Below are 15,454 nucleotides of genomic sequence, written 5' to 3' on the forward strand. Positions count from 1 at the left end.
ACCTTACACGAGTGCCACTATTTTAACTTGTCCATACGTGATGCGGATAAGAAGACACAAGACCAAATTCCACACCCAACCACACTCTTTTTCCTAGAAATCCTCTTGAGCAACAAAAACCATCTAGCTGCCCCAGAGCCCCGCTTTGCAAAAGCACGGGATCACTTGGTATGGAGGCGCACACACATGGGGAGTGTAACCCCGGACAACGTGGGGTGAAGAAACTTAGTGCCCGCTTGTTGTCAAGCAATTTCCTACATGAAAGATCAAAAGAACATGTGAATGAACTAAACAAGTGAGTGAGCCAAAAAAGAGAAAAAAATTAACCAAGTGAGTGACCATGTTGTCGGCATACCATATGCAAATCCTCCATCATCGTATACTACAATATTGCAACTTCACTTACTTGTTAAGGATAAACATTAGCACGATCAACAACTTCGTACTCACACAACACACATATACATATAATACACTGTGACAACATCCACAACTGCGTACATCACGATATACATGACGACGAAACTAGTGGATAGTGTTAGTGAAATTAGAGTTAACGGATTAGCAATGCCAGCCAAAAACGAAAAGATACTGACTCGGCTAGTTATATAACGACATATGAGATCAGAAGTAAAAAAAAATAGCGACCTTTTCCATAGACATAGTCGTGAGTGGCTATATAATATTGCCTCTCTTTTTTGTGTGCGTCACGATTGTGTGTATCCCAACTACACAGAAGTCAAGGAACTAGTTATGCATGTATCACCTTAATGTGACGTTATAAGTCAATAAAGCGTCTTTTATGAGAAGGAAAAGGCTAGGGCTGTAATTGCATATCAGATAAGAAGTAAATTTCGTTACGTTGTTTGCAAGGTATCTAATTTGAGCACCTCTTGCCACTCGCAATATTTTTGTACTCGCTTGACGTGCCCCGCTAAGCAACTAAAGCAACCAATTGACCGATTCCTTTCAGCTTTCAGGATACGTGGCTTAACCTGGTGCACTAAGCATAGCTTTTTTGCATAATGGTTGTGTAGGTGAACGCCAACAGGACGCATCTGGGACCCAATTGGGAGGATTTGCTGCTTAAGTACACTGATTGGTATTGGTTATGGACTATGGAATACCAGAGGAAACAGATGGAAAGGACTTGATGATATAAAGTGTGGCACAAGGGATACATACCAAAAGTTATTGAGCAATGGTGCAATGCTTGGTTCTGACTATTTGATGTGTTCCACTTTTAGTTTAGTCCAAGTAATGGTAGTATTTTGTTGTCTGTGGGGGAAGTATCCAATCATGGGTAGTTGCCAGCTTGGTTGGCTATAAAGATGCATTGTTTTTTCTCTAATGTACCTTGGTGTAGAAAAATGACATATACAGGCGGTGTGGAATTTTGAGGACATGGGTCTATGCGCACTGGATTCAACATTTTTTGTATTTTTCTTGCTGCCAACATAGTCTAGCATAACACTCACATTCAAAGTTTTGGGACAAAACGAGTTATGCCGTATTCTAAACGAAAAAAGAAAATTGCAGCCACAAAAACCATGGATAGTAGCTTTTATATAGTATTGATTTGGTTGTATTTTGTTCGGAATACATCATAACTCGTTTTGTCATGAAACTTTAATCATGAGCATTATGTTAGACCATGCACGTTGCCAAAAAAGTCTTACAGATATTTGGCTATCTGACTTATTTTTTTTTTCAATTCGTGTGCCGCGCATCAGGTCTGTATTTTCGCATATGCAGGATTATATATTCTCGTCAAAGGGATAGCGCGTAATAAGTGCAAAATAATTGAGGTATCTATATCCATCGAGAGTGATGGCGTAAGCATAAAGGAAAATCATCGATGGTAAAGTAAAACTAGAGGTGAAGCTGCACGTAGCACTATTCTCCAAATGATAAAGGTCAAATTAGCCCCGTTTCTCAATTTCTCCTAGGCACCCCCTGATCAATTTGTCCTAGGTAAAGTAAAACTAGATGTTCACTGTAGGTCCTCGGCATCCCTGATCAATTTGTTTTTAGGAGCCATCCCTGATCAGTTTTGACATGTATGCACACCTAGTTGACAAACGCCACATATCCATTATTTTGGTGGCAAGCTCTTCTCCCCCAACCCAAATTATTTTCTTTTGCTAGTTTTGTTACCCCTCTCTGTTCCTCTACCCCTTCCACTGCCACTGCTTGAAGCCAATGCATGATTTAATACCTCGCCACCTTGCACGTATGTGCATGTATTACCGTAACGTGCTCTAGTTGATCGACGCTCGCAATGGCCAAAGAACAAGAATAGTGGTGGTGATCATGGTCATTGAGCTAACACGCGATCGCCGATGGCACAATCCACAAGAAAAAAAGGTAGAGCCTTCAACCGAGAAGAAACATAACAACTCAGGAGGGGAACGGGGTCAATCCTTCACCTGCCGGCGTGGGGATGCCGGCTCCGGCTTAACGCGAACTCGCGTCAGGGAGGGTGGCTCCTCCTTCACGCGCACTGGCGACGGTGGCGCTGGACCCATCTGACGGAACGAGCGCTCCGTCATGATCTTCATCTGACGGACGAATTCTTCGTCCGCGAGAGCCGCCTCCAAGAGTAGGCTTGGCCACTGCTGCGGCTGGTCCTCCTCGTCGCCGGAGGAGAGGACTATCTCCTTCTTGCCGGAGGAGCCTGCCGCCGTGGATGCGGATGGTTTAGTTGAGCGAGGGCAGCGATGCCACGATCCGCCTGACGACGAACTTCCACCGGTGGCGCCTACCGGCGTGGAGAACCAGGACTTCGGCATCTCCACTAGGCTCGGAAAGGGGGAGGAGGACGGTGCGGTGCTCGGGAAGGTGCGGATCTGGACGATGCCGGAGTGTGGCTTAAATTGCCGCGGCCAGGGCATGCGGAGGGGCGGTCAGCCCGCTTCAGTGCGGCGCAGCGGCCAAAGTTGGTTTCTTGGGACGCGGCATGCGCATTGAAACAGCGGTGACGCCCGAGAGGTCGCTTCCGTCTGCGCCGCCTTCCCGTCCTTCAAATCGTGGAATCAATGCCGATCGTTGCATGCTCTGGGCGGCACAACAAGCGGCGCGAGGCGTGGGATGAAAATCGCGGGACGGGCGGATGGGGTTTTTTGGTGGGTCACCGCGGTCAGAGGCGGGCTTGGGATCGGTCCAGATTCCTGCAAATCTTTCCCACGTTTGTCGTCGGTTTGCGAAAGAAATCGCGTCCGGACCGCTCCGCGGACCGATACAGATCGGCGTTGGATGACTTCCGTCGTCTGGATAACACAGTCCGAACAGTTACGGGAGGTTTACGGGTTCATCTTGAAGATACCCTAACTTCATCTGTCGAAAAAAAGGGAATTAGGTTCAGACACGTCGACATTCGTCTTATCTACTCACAATTTCATGGCTTATCCTTCAATGCATGTACAAATAGTTGACCCTTGCGCGAGGAAGCACCTTGCACCAGTGCCACTATTTTAACTTAGTAGATGCGGATAAGAGGCCATGAGATCAAATTCCACAGCGAGTCCACACTCTTTTCTCCAGAGAAATCCTCTTGACCAACAAACCAACCAGCTGCCCCGCCCCAGAGCCGCTTTGCAAAAAAGCACGGGATCACGTAGTATGGAGGCGCAGGCGCACACACATGGGGCGTGTCCCCCCGGACAGCGCGCCGGCGAAGAAAAGCTCTGGACCATGCGCAAAAGCTACGCTGGTGGTTTTTTCATCCCTTTCACATGTAGCGTCCGGATTGGCAGGCAGAGGCCAGGCACGCCCGGGCCATCACGCGGTCCTCCGTCCAAAGGCAGCGGCGCAAAGATCCGGGACGGGATCTCCTCTGGCCAGCCAGCTTTCGGGTTTTAAGGTAGCGTTTGCCTTTTTTTCCTGGTTCTCGTCGTCGCCCCCATCAGATCAGCCTCAAGCTTTTGCTGGCTGCGTTGCCTGCTGCCTGCCCGCCTTTGTCCCCAGCCCCTCGACGGGCATATGCTTGCTCGTCGGGGTGATAAGATCGATCGCGAGGGGTGAGCTCGGGACGGAAAAAGACCGATCCATGGATTGGACAGGCGTATCATGGTGGTGGATCGTCGCGTTGGGTGGGCGTGACGTCCGCGCGCGCGAGGAAGAAGCGCGGATGCTCGCGCGCTGGAGCTAGGCGCGCGCCGGCCGGGCTCTTTCGCTCCGCGTGTCGCCGGCCGACGTGTGGCCGTCTACGCCGAACGCTTGTTCCAATGGAGGCCAGGCCAGCGTGCGTCGTGGAAGCATGAATGAGTGTTGAGCCGTTGGATTTATTGTGCAGCGGTCCGTTGGATTTATTGTACCTGGGCATTATCGGAAGCAGATATCATTGATCATATGACAGAAAACATTCAGCCAAGTGCTAAGAATTGGATGTTTGATCTATATGAGATCCTAAGTCATGATAGCTTCACAAGGATGGATGTGACATTATGGGCAATATGGTATGCGAGGCGAAAGGCAATCCATGAGAATATTTTTCAGAGCCCGCAACACACAAATTCCTTTGTTAATCCTTTTCTTCAGGAGCTAAAAATGTTACCCAGGACAGAGAAACAGTACAAGACCACTACGGTGCCTTCAGCAGCGCCAAAACGATGGTTGCCACCGGCTATAGGGATCGCGAAGATCAACGTGGATGGTGCAGTGCTTCGCTACGGGCGCGGAGGCGTGGCAGCAGCCATTTGCCACGACCACAGCGGCGCTTATTTAGGCTCTTCGGTGGTTGTTTTTCAAGGCATAACAGACCCAACGATTCTTGAAACATATGCTTGCAGGGAAGCGACGGCGTTGGCAGAGGACCTCAATCTTCAGGACCTATGTGTTGCAAGCGATTGCCAAGGGGTCGTGAAGGACATCCTCATGGGAACTAGTGGAGCACATGCAGCCATTGTACATAAAATAATAGAACGCAAGGGTAGTTTTCGTACTTGCAGTTTTGTTTTTGAACATAGGAACTTCAACTTTGAAGCCCACAATCTCGCCAAGTATGCTTGTAATTTATTTTTAGGTCGACATGTTTGGCTGGGCATGCCCCATGATCCAAACCTTGTACCGATGAACATTCTTCTGAATCAATAAAGTTTGGCGAGATTTCTCAAAAAAAAAGGTCCGTGGAGACGAGATGTTAGCTTTTTTTAAAAGAACACTGCGATTTATATTTCATTCATTCAGGTTTATAGGGATACAAAGGTGACCCTGAAGACCATTAAACCACACAAGGCGACCAATACATAGTGTAGTGGACGATCTAGCTAGTCTTGTATGCCTCAAGATTGCTTGCGCGGGGCTCGTGAACAAACTCGTAACTCTGCAATCCCGTCTTTCTATCGTCAATCTCTTTTAAGGATCATGCGGTACTCAGTATTCACCAAGGTGTCCTTGCTCTTCAGGTCGTTAATAACTCTCAGACAATCAGATGCAATACGTGCTTTAGAGATGACTAAATCCTCCGCAAGAGCAAGTGTTGCTCTCCATGTGCATGCCTCGAAGGTAGCAGGCTCTGTCACACATTGGAAAACAACCCTGGACGCTCCCAAGAAAAGGCCACGATCTTTCGACCGAACACCCCAACGGCGCCAGTGTTTGATGATTTAGCAAACGCTGCATAAACATTCATTTTCACCTTCCCCAAGCTCCGCGGTAGCCATGCTGCGCCTCGCGGGCTTGGTGCCACACATGATGTGCGTCTGCCATGCCGCTTGGGTAGTTCCTGCAACTCCCGCAAGTACCACTCAATGAACAAGCGTGTCGACAATGGACTCTGGAACTCATGTTCGTGGATGGCCTTCCTTCTCGCCCACCAGATCGCCCATAATATAGCTAGAACTAAGACAAAATTATCCTTTACCAATGTGTTACACAGATTGAAAAGCCAAAGCTTAGGGTCTGTCTCGTCGCCATAGACTGGTAGCAGTGCATCGTCATCTCGGAAGGGAGCACACACTTTTGGCCATGTTACAATCGAACAATGCATGCCTCCATGAGTCCAAGGCTGCCAAACAAATCGGACAAGTAGCATCCTCTGTCATGTGCCTCCTCACACGCTCTTGGCCTGTCGGGAGGGACACCCGAGCCTATCTCCAAGCAAAGACATGAAGTTTGGCAGGCACTTGCACCCCCCACAACTTCTTCCGACTCTTTTCTTGTTGTACTGTATCTGAGTTTTCAATCTGTCCACTTCACCAAGCTTCACATATGCGCTTCGTCTCTACCACCATCGTGTAGCAAGACCGAACAGAAAAAGGCCCGACTTCTCATACTCTCGTGCATAGAAGTCCGGTTGCATTTTGTAACTAATGGGAAATTTATGCCTATGGAACCGTTGTCTGGAATTTTATTGGGCCCTAATTTCTAGGGAACATCTAGTTCGAGCGAAAGAAATCATTCGCAAGCTGTAATCCCTCCAAGCGAATTCTTCCTACTTTTACGTATCTGAGCCTCAATTGGACCAAAATAGATTTTCAATCGGATATTTTGGCTGCATGGCTCATCAAAATAAAAAAAAAACTAAGCCTACAATTAGACTACTAAAAATTAATAAAATATGGAAAAATTGAACGATTAAATTACTGCCCATGAATATTTAACTCACTGATTAATTTCTTATACATACCATTTTTTTGCCAAATAAGCCAAACATTGCATTTTCCCAAAAGTCTGATCTATTTGGGAGAATGATGCATAATTACTTTCAAACTTTTTTGCATGGTTCAAATGAAAAATCTTTCTCAACGATTCTTATTCTACCAATGGCCCAAAAAAGCCCATTCATATATATAACACACACAACTAACTAAGAAGATTTGTCTAAAAACAGATAACTAAAAACAAAGAAATATATAAAAAAATGCTAGTTGCCTTGTGAACAACAAACAATATTTAACAAAAAAATATCATAAAATCATACATGGAAAATTTGCATTTTAACTAAACAAATGCATACATAAAATTTACATGGTATGCTAAAAACATTTAAAACACAAGAAAATATATTTAGTTACCATGGCAAACAAGTTTTTTTGTTTTTCTATGAGAAATTATTCAAATTTGAAAATGTTAAAAACAAAAAGGAAATTGCCACGATTGAGACAATAAAATTTCCATGACAATAATAATAAAATGCAATGTTGTGTATTTTCTTTACCAAAACAAAAAATCACAGGAAGAAAAATGCCATGATTCAATAAGTAAAAATGCCATGCCATTAAAATGTATAGATAAAAATTGTCATGCCCTTAGTTATCAAAATGCCATGCTGTTAATAATAAAATATGATTCAAAAATTAAAATTGCCATATTGTGTATTTTCTTTGTCAAAACTAAAATCCACACAAAAGAGATTCTCGTGATTCAAAATTAAAATTGTTATGCCATTAAAAATAAATTTATCATCCTACGATAAAAAAAATGTCATGCTCTTAATAATAAAATTGGGGTACTATTAATAATAAAAATGTAAAGCTCTTAATAAAAAGTGTGGTGTTGTTGTTACAAAAATGCCTGACAATTTACAAAAAAAATTGCCATGGTTTTTAGAACACTTTCTCTTATTTTTGTCGTGGACTATAACTTACATTTGAAACATGACAAAACTTCAGCAAAAAACTATCTATAAATATGGCAAAACAATATAAAAAGTCACCATCTTTTTAAAGAACACAATTTTTTTTATGAATTTGCAGGAGGTTCAATAATCAAAAACTATTGCGAAACACAGATTTGTTATCTTGCTGCATCATACCAGGTTATGATAACAAACACACATTGCATCACACAGCATTTGCAAAATCTAGTGAAAAATGCCTCTAAGCATCAAAAAAATTGGGGGACTCTATGCATCAAATTAGTCATGGTAGTTAATGTAGTTGATTCGGACAAAAGGGGACAAATAGGTGTAAAAATTATGCACGGACAGGAGATTTGTAACATCCATGTAATTAATCTACAACGATCTCTGTCTAATGATGCCACATCACCTCCTTTTGCTAAGCTTAATTGTCACTTAGTTGAAAACCAAGTCAAATTCAAATGCAAGTCAAATTATTAGGTATTCAAATAGTAAAATAAAAATGTATGTTGGGTTGAAAATATTCACTAAATAATTTTCATGAATAAGCCAACATCTTTTGAATAATTAAATGCCCTTAAACTATTTAAAATTGGACCAGCAACATTTAATTGGTCCATTTCAATTTAAATAAATACCTAAACTATTCAAATTAAATTGAAACTTTGTGTGCTACTTCAAAACCCTGCCTAGTATTTATGGGCTAAGTTTTATATTCAACTAAATCTATTTAGTATAAAAATAAAATGCAAAGCGGAAAAGAAATAAAGAATACAAAAAAGAAAAAAAAGGCAAAAGAACAGGACACATTGTTGGACTGGGCTCTACATACGCACAGTGTGGCCCAACCCAATAGTGGCGCCCTTTCGTCAACTTCCCAATGCAAGGCGCTTGTGTAGATGCTTAGAACGGAAAAATAAATATGCTAAAATAAAAAATCAGCTTTAACCCAACGATAGGCGCTAATCCAGCCGCAAACCAATATTGTTCCTATAGGTGCGGAGAAGGAAAAAAATGCTAAGCGGCCGCCTCCACATGTTGCGTCGATGTCGTGATAGACACCGAGATTAGCTAGCTTAACCGCTGATTAGGAAGGATATAAATCCTAGCGTCCACCTCTAGCGCCTTTGCATTGTAAATGCCCTAAGGGCGCGAGCATCGACCCCTTGGATAGGCCAAGATCTTTTCCACCCCTCCCTACACGCTACTGCTTCCTCCTCCACCATGGCTGCTATTACCGTCACCTCCGCTCACTCGCCTGCGTAGCCACAACGATCCCCATGCCTCGCCACCGTGTCTACTAGCCTCGCCGCCATCCGCCTCGTCTTCTGGTGCATCTCGTCGGAGTTTGGATCCCCTGCATCGACCGTAGCAACCTCGTCTTCCTCCTCGGCCACCACAGATTGCCGCCGCCAGTTCGTCGTCATGGAGCCTTCCCGTGCCCGCTTAGCCCATCTGCAAGATCCCTGTGAGCCCCTTTATTTCCCCTCACTCCACGCGCTCGATTGCGAGCTCTAGCACCTGATCCACCGTCGACCGAAATGCTCCGCTGCACGCGTTCGTCTCCGGCGATGCTCTGGTGGACCATTGGTCCTGTGTGTGTGCGTCCAGCCACATATTTAGCTCGCATAGGTGCCGCAGATGCCACACGCCAGTCGATTTTCTAGTTTCTATGCTGGTTCCGTCGTTATCCGATTCCGACGGCCACTGCAGCTCATTGCCGCCAATGATTCTGGCGCTTCTAGCTCGCGCCACTGCCACCGTTCAATGCACGACCCTACCCGTGTTCGAACATGCCTAGCCGTGCCCCGTACGAATTTTCCAACGACTGCTCGAGGCCCTCCGCCGCGAATTGGGGTCGCCTGCGTTTAAACGCCGGTGGTACAAGGTGGCACAGCTGCTGGGCCCTTCTTGGGTCGCTGACCCTAGGTCCCACTGCCCAGTTGACTGATCAACCGGTCAACGCTGACCCGCTGACTCAGCCCCCCTGGCCCACAAGTCAGCCTCTGCTGACTCGGTATGCCCACTGTCAATCTCACAACGCACTGCTGGGTGCACTTCACTTGGTGCACTTAGCATCTACATTTAATATAATTTTGAATTTAATTAAATCCAGTAAATCCATAAATTCAATTAAATTTGAAAAATCATATAAAAATCGTAAGTCAGATGCAAATAATTTATATATGAAAGATGATCAGAAAAATATAACGAATCCGAATAGGACATCCACATACCTGCCATACCCCTCTTAGATAATGAACATCGACATTTTCCCCCTGGATCAATATATGGAAAAATACCTGGAGCTGGAAAAATATTACCAGATACTTTCCATCTTCTTTTAAAATGCTTAGTATTGCATTAGGTCACATCAACACCACATTTTGCCATGTCATTGTGTTGCATTTGTATGTCTGTTAATTGTATGTTTCCCCCTCTCCTCTATTCTTTTGGTAGACTCCGAGACCGTCGTTGCCCCCGAGTACGACTACATCGACGAAGACCGTTTCATCTCGGCAGAGCTTCCAGGAAAGCAAAACACCCTTGATCATTCTGATATTGCCTATTCCCTCTCTCTATTGCTTGCATTGGAGTAGTGTTACTGTTACTGCTTTATCGGTAGATCCTATACTGTTGCATAACCTGTTTTTGTTAACTGCTGTTGATACCATCCTGTTATCCTATATGCTTAGTATAGGTTTGCTATCATCCCATTAGTGGCCGTACATCCTTGTCTGTGTCGCCATGCCATTGTATCTGGGTTATCCGAGATTGGATCATTGTAGCGAGACCCGAACACCCCTAAAGGCCCTTACAATTGTACGGCTTTGCAGAGCCATACCAAGTGTGATCTACCGAGGGTGATTCCATGTATTTCACTCTCGATGGCTGACTCTATAGTGTAGCACACCTAGTGTGACCTACTGAGGGTGATTCCTCATATTTCACTCTCGATGATGTCTCCGTCGTGCAGTATATCACGTGTGAACCTACCGAGGGTGATTCCTCGGTTTCACCTTGATGGTATGGACCTAAGTCCCGACAGCACCAAATGTTAAAGACATGTCGGCCCCAAGGGTACCTGCGAGTGATTCTTTGTGGTGGAACGACATGACAGGTGGAGACCATCTAGGAGAAAGATGGGTCTGTTGGCAACTTTACTAAGTACAATCGACAGTCCGGTCCTTTAAACTCGAAAAAATGGGGTAGTTCAAAGTAATATGGGGTTAATATTAGGCATCTCCAACGTCGACCCTCAAACCGCCCATATACATTCAGACCGCGTTGTCCGAACGCGAAAGCCATCCAACGTGGGTGGTGTATCGGTCCGTAGGGCGATCTGTACGTACTTTCTCTTGTAAACCGGAGACAAATGTGTATGTGTGTGTGGGGGGGGAGGCTTTGCGAGCGTCTGGACAGCACCCACACCCGCTTCTGACCAAAGTGGCCCACCCAAACCCCCTCATCCCTCGCCGCGCGCGCACCTACCCCGCCGCTAGCTTCCCACATTCATGCTGTTGTAAAGCGCGCCGCTCCACATTGGAGACGGCTCAGGGCGAACGTGACCTCTCACCGCCTCCACCATTGAAGCAGTGTGTCGGTCGAGGGCGCCACCCGCGACGCGTCTCCGGTGTCCATGTATGTTCAATGCCGGAGACGCGTTACTGGACGGAACGAGAGGATATCTACCACACCCTTGAATGACCCATACGTCTGTATGCCGACGTTAAGCAGGTTCGCCAGCCAAGAAACCCACTCAGGCGCCGCGCATTGATGCACCCGGATGCATGGCCTCATCGGAATCCGCTATTTAAAGGCGGCCACACCCGACTAACTCCACGCCACAATACAAGCCGCTCCCCATCCTCCTTCCTTGCACTGCATCCGCCATGACTGCAGGCGGCGAAGCTCTGTGGGAGAGACTTTCCACAAAGATGAAGCACGAGGTGGCCGCCTTTGTCGTCGCCTGACAGAGCCACTGTCGGGGGTTGGGTGCGACATATGCCAATGGATGGCTTATCATGGTGGGGGCGAGTAGAACGTCGCCGGTGCCTGGAAACGGGATGAGGCGTAGACACGAACGCCGGCGTACTTTACCCAGGTTCGGGGCTCTCCTAGGAGATAACACCCCTAGTCCTGCTCTGCGGGGTTTCCGCATGATCACTGAGGGAGTCCTGGATTAGGGGGTGTCCGAATGGCCGGACTATACCTTCAGCCGGACTCCTGGACTATGAAGATACAAGATTGAAGACTTCGTCCCGTGTCCGGAAGGGACTTTCCTTGGCGTGGAAGGCAAGCTTGGCGATATGGATATGTAGATCTCCTACCATTGTAACCGACTTTGTGTAACCCTAACCCTCTCCGGTGTCTATATAAACCGGAGGGTTTTAGTCCGTAGGACAACATACAGAACAACAATCATACCATAGGCTAGCTTCTAGGGTTTAGCCTCTCCGATCTCGTGGTAGATCTACTCTTGTACTACCCATATCATCAATATTAATCAAGCAGGACGTAGGGTTTTACCTCCATCAAGAGGGCCCGAACCTGGGTAAAACTTCGTGTCCCTTGCCTCCTGTTATCATCCGGCCTAGATGCACAGTTCAGGACCCCCTACCCGAGATCCGCCGGTTTTGACACCGACATTGGTGCTTTCATTGAGAGTTCCTCTGTGTCGTCGTTAGGCTTGATGGCTCCTACGATCATCAATAGCGATGCAGTCCAGGGTGAGACCTTCCTCCCCGGGCAGATCTTCGTCTTCGGCGGCTTCGCACTTCGGGCCAATTCACTTGGCCATCTGGAGCAGATCGAAAGCTATGCCCCTGGCCGTCAGGTCAGATTTGGAAGTTTAAACTACACAGCTGACATCCGCGGGGACTTGATCTTCGACGGATTCGAGCCACTGCCGAGCGCGCCGCACTGTCACGACGAGCATGATCTAGCTCTGCCGCCGAACAGTGCCCTGGAGGCCGCACCCGCATCGGCTTCGACCCTTAATTCGGAGCCAACTGCGCCGATCGAGGATGGGTGGTTGGACACCGCCGGGGGCTGCGATCCCAACGGCGATCGAGCCGAACACCAGCCCCGCACTCCGCGAGACTCGTGACTCCAAGGAGCCGGACTCCTCTCCGGACTCCGAACCCTCCGCGCCCCTGCCGATCGAATCCGATTGGGCGCCGATCATGGAGTTTACTGCCGCGGACATCTTTCAACACTCGCCTTTCGGCGATATCTTGAATACACTAAAGTCTCTCTCTTTATCAGGAGAGCCCTGGCCGGACTACGGTCAGCAAGGTTGGGATACGGACGATGAAGAAATTCAAAGCCCACCCACCACCCACTTTGTAGCCACTGTCGACGATTTAACCGACATGCTTGACTTCGACTCTGAAGACATCGACGGTATGGACGCCGATGCAGGAGATGATGAAGAACCAGCGCCTATTGGGCCCTGGAAAGCCACCTCGTCATATGACATATACATGGTGGACACCCCAAAAGAAGGAGATGGCGATGGAACATCGGAGGATGACCCCTCCAAGAAACAGCCTAAGCGCCGGCGTCAGCGGCGCCGCTCAAAATCCCGCCAAAGCAAATACGGTGATTCCAGCACGGGAGATAATAATACTCCGGAGAGTACCGAAGAAAACCCCCTCCAGCAAGATTCAGCACAGGAGGATGGAGAAGCCAGCCCTCATGAGAGAGCGGCAGATAGAGAGGTCGAGGACGATAATTATATGCCTCCCTCCGAAGACGAGGCAAGCCTCGACGACGACGAATTCGTCGTGCCAGAGGATCCCGTCGAGCAAGAGCGTTTTCAACGCAGGCTTATGGCCACGGCAAGAAGCCTCAAGAAAAAACAGTAACAGCTTAGAGCTGATCAAGATTTGCTAGTCGACAGATGGACTGAAGTCCTTGCGGCCGAAGAGCATAAACTCGAACGCCCCTCCAAGAGCTACCCAAAGCGCAGGTTGCTACCCCGATTAGAGGAGGAAGCACTTAAACCTACATCACCAGCACTTGATACGGCCGACCGGCCACCTCGTGGCCGCGAAAGAGAGGCCTCTCGGCCCTCCACTCAAGCCGCACCCCGTACCAAGGCACAGGAAAATGCGCCAGACCTGCGAGATATGTTGGAGGACAAGGCAAGGCAAACAAGATCGATCTACGGATCGCGTGGGCGCCCCACGACTCAAGACGGTAACCATCACGTCGGACACAAATCCGGTAGGGCCGAACACAGTAGACAAAGCTCATTAGAGCTACGTCGTGATATAGCCCAGTACAGAGGCGCCGCACACCCACTATGCTTCACAGACGAAGTAATGGATCATTAAATCCCCGAGGGTTTCAAACCCGTAAACATCGAATCATATGATGGCACAACAGATCCTGCGGTATGGATCGAGGATTATCTCCTTCATATCCACATGGCCCGCGGCGATGATCTCCACGCCATCAAATACCTCCCACTCAAGCTTAAAGGGCCAGCTCGGCATTGGCTTAACAGCTTGCCAGCAGGATCAATCAGTTGTTGGGAGGACCTGGAAGCCGCATTCCTCGACAATTTCCAGGGCACTTATGTGCGACCACCAGACGCCGATGACCTAAGCCACGTAATTCAGCAGCCAGAGGAATCGGCCAGGCAATTCTGGACACGGTTCCTAACAAAGAAAAATCAAATAGTCGACTGTCCGGACGCAGAGGCCCTAGCAGCCTTCAAGCACAGTATCCATGACGAGTGGCTTGCCCGGCACCTTGGACAGGAAAAGCCGAAATCTATGGCAGCACTCACGACACTCATGACCCGCTTTTGCGCGGGAGAAGACAGCTGGCTTGCTCGTAGCAACAATATGACCAAGAACCCTGGTAATTCGGATACCAGGGACAGTAGTGGCAGGTCGCATCGCAACAAGCAGAAGCGCCGCATTAACGGCGACAATGCTGAGGATACGGCAGTTAATGCCGGATTCAGAGGCTATAAATCTGGTCAGCGGAAAAAGCCATTCAAAAGAAATCCTAGGGGCCCGTCCAGTTTGGACCGAATACTCGACCGCTTGTGCCAGATACATGGCACCCCCGAAAAGCCGGCCAATCACACCAACAGGGATTTTTGGGTGTTCAAGCAGGCAGGCAAGTTAAATGCCGAAAATACCGACAAGGGGCTGCATAGCGATGACGACGAAGAGCCCCGACCACCGAACAACAGTGGATAGAAGGGTTTTCCCCCACAAGTGCGGACGGTGAACATGATATACGCAACCCACATCCCCAAGAGGGAGCGGAAGCGCGCGTTAAGGGACGTATACGCGGTAGAGCCAGTCGCCCCAAAGTTCAACCCATGGTCCTCCTGCCCGATCACCTTTGATCGAAGGGACCATCCCACTAGCACCCGTCATGGCGGATTCGCCATATTGGTTCTAGACCTAATTATTGACGGATTTCATCTCATTATGGACGGCGGCAGCAGCCTGAACCTGCTTTACCAGGATACAGTGCGGAAAATGGGCATAGATCCCTCGAGGATTAAGCCCACCAAAACGACCTTTAAAGGCGTAATACCAGGTGTAGAGGCCAACTGTACAGGCTCAGTCACACTTGAAGTGGTCTTCGGATCTCCGGATAATTTCCGAAGCGAGGAGTTAATCTTCGACATAGTCCCATTCCGCAGTGGCTATCACGCACTGCTCGGGCGAACCGCATTCGCCAAGTTCAACGCGGTACCTCACTACGCATACCTTAAGCTCAAGATGCCAGGCCCTCGAGGAGTAATTACGGTCACTGGAAACACCGAACGCTCCCTCCGAACGGAGGAGCACACGGCGGCCCTTGCAGCGGAAGTACAAAGCAGCCTCTCGAGGCAGTTCT

This window comes from Triticum urartu, chromosome 5, assembly GCF_003073215.2.
Source record: "Triticum urartu cultivar G1812 chromosome 5, Tu2.1, whole genome shotgun sequence".
Taxonomy (NCBI): Eukaryota; Viridiplantae; Streptophyta; class Magnoliopsida; order Poales; family Poaceae; genus Triticum; species Triticum urartu.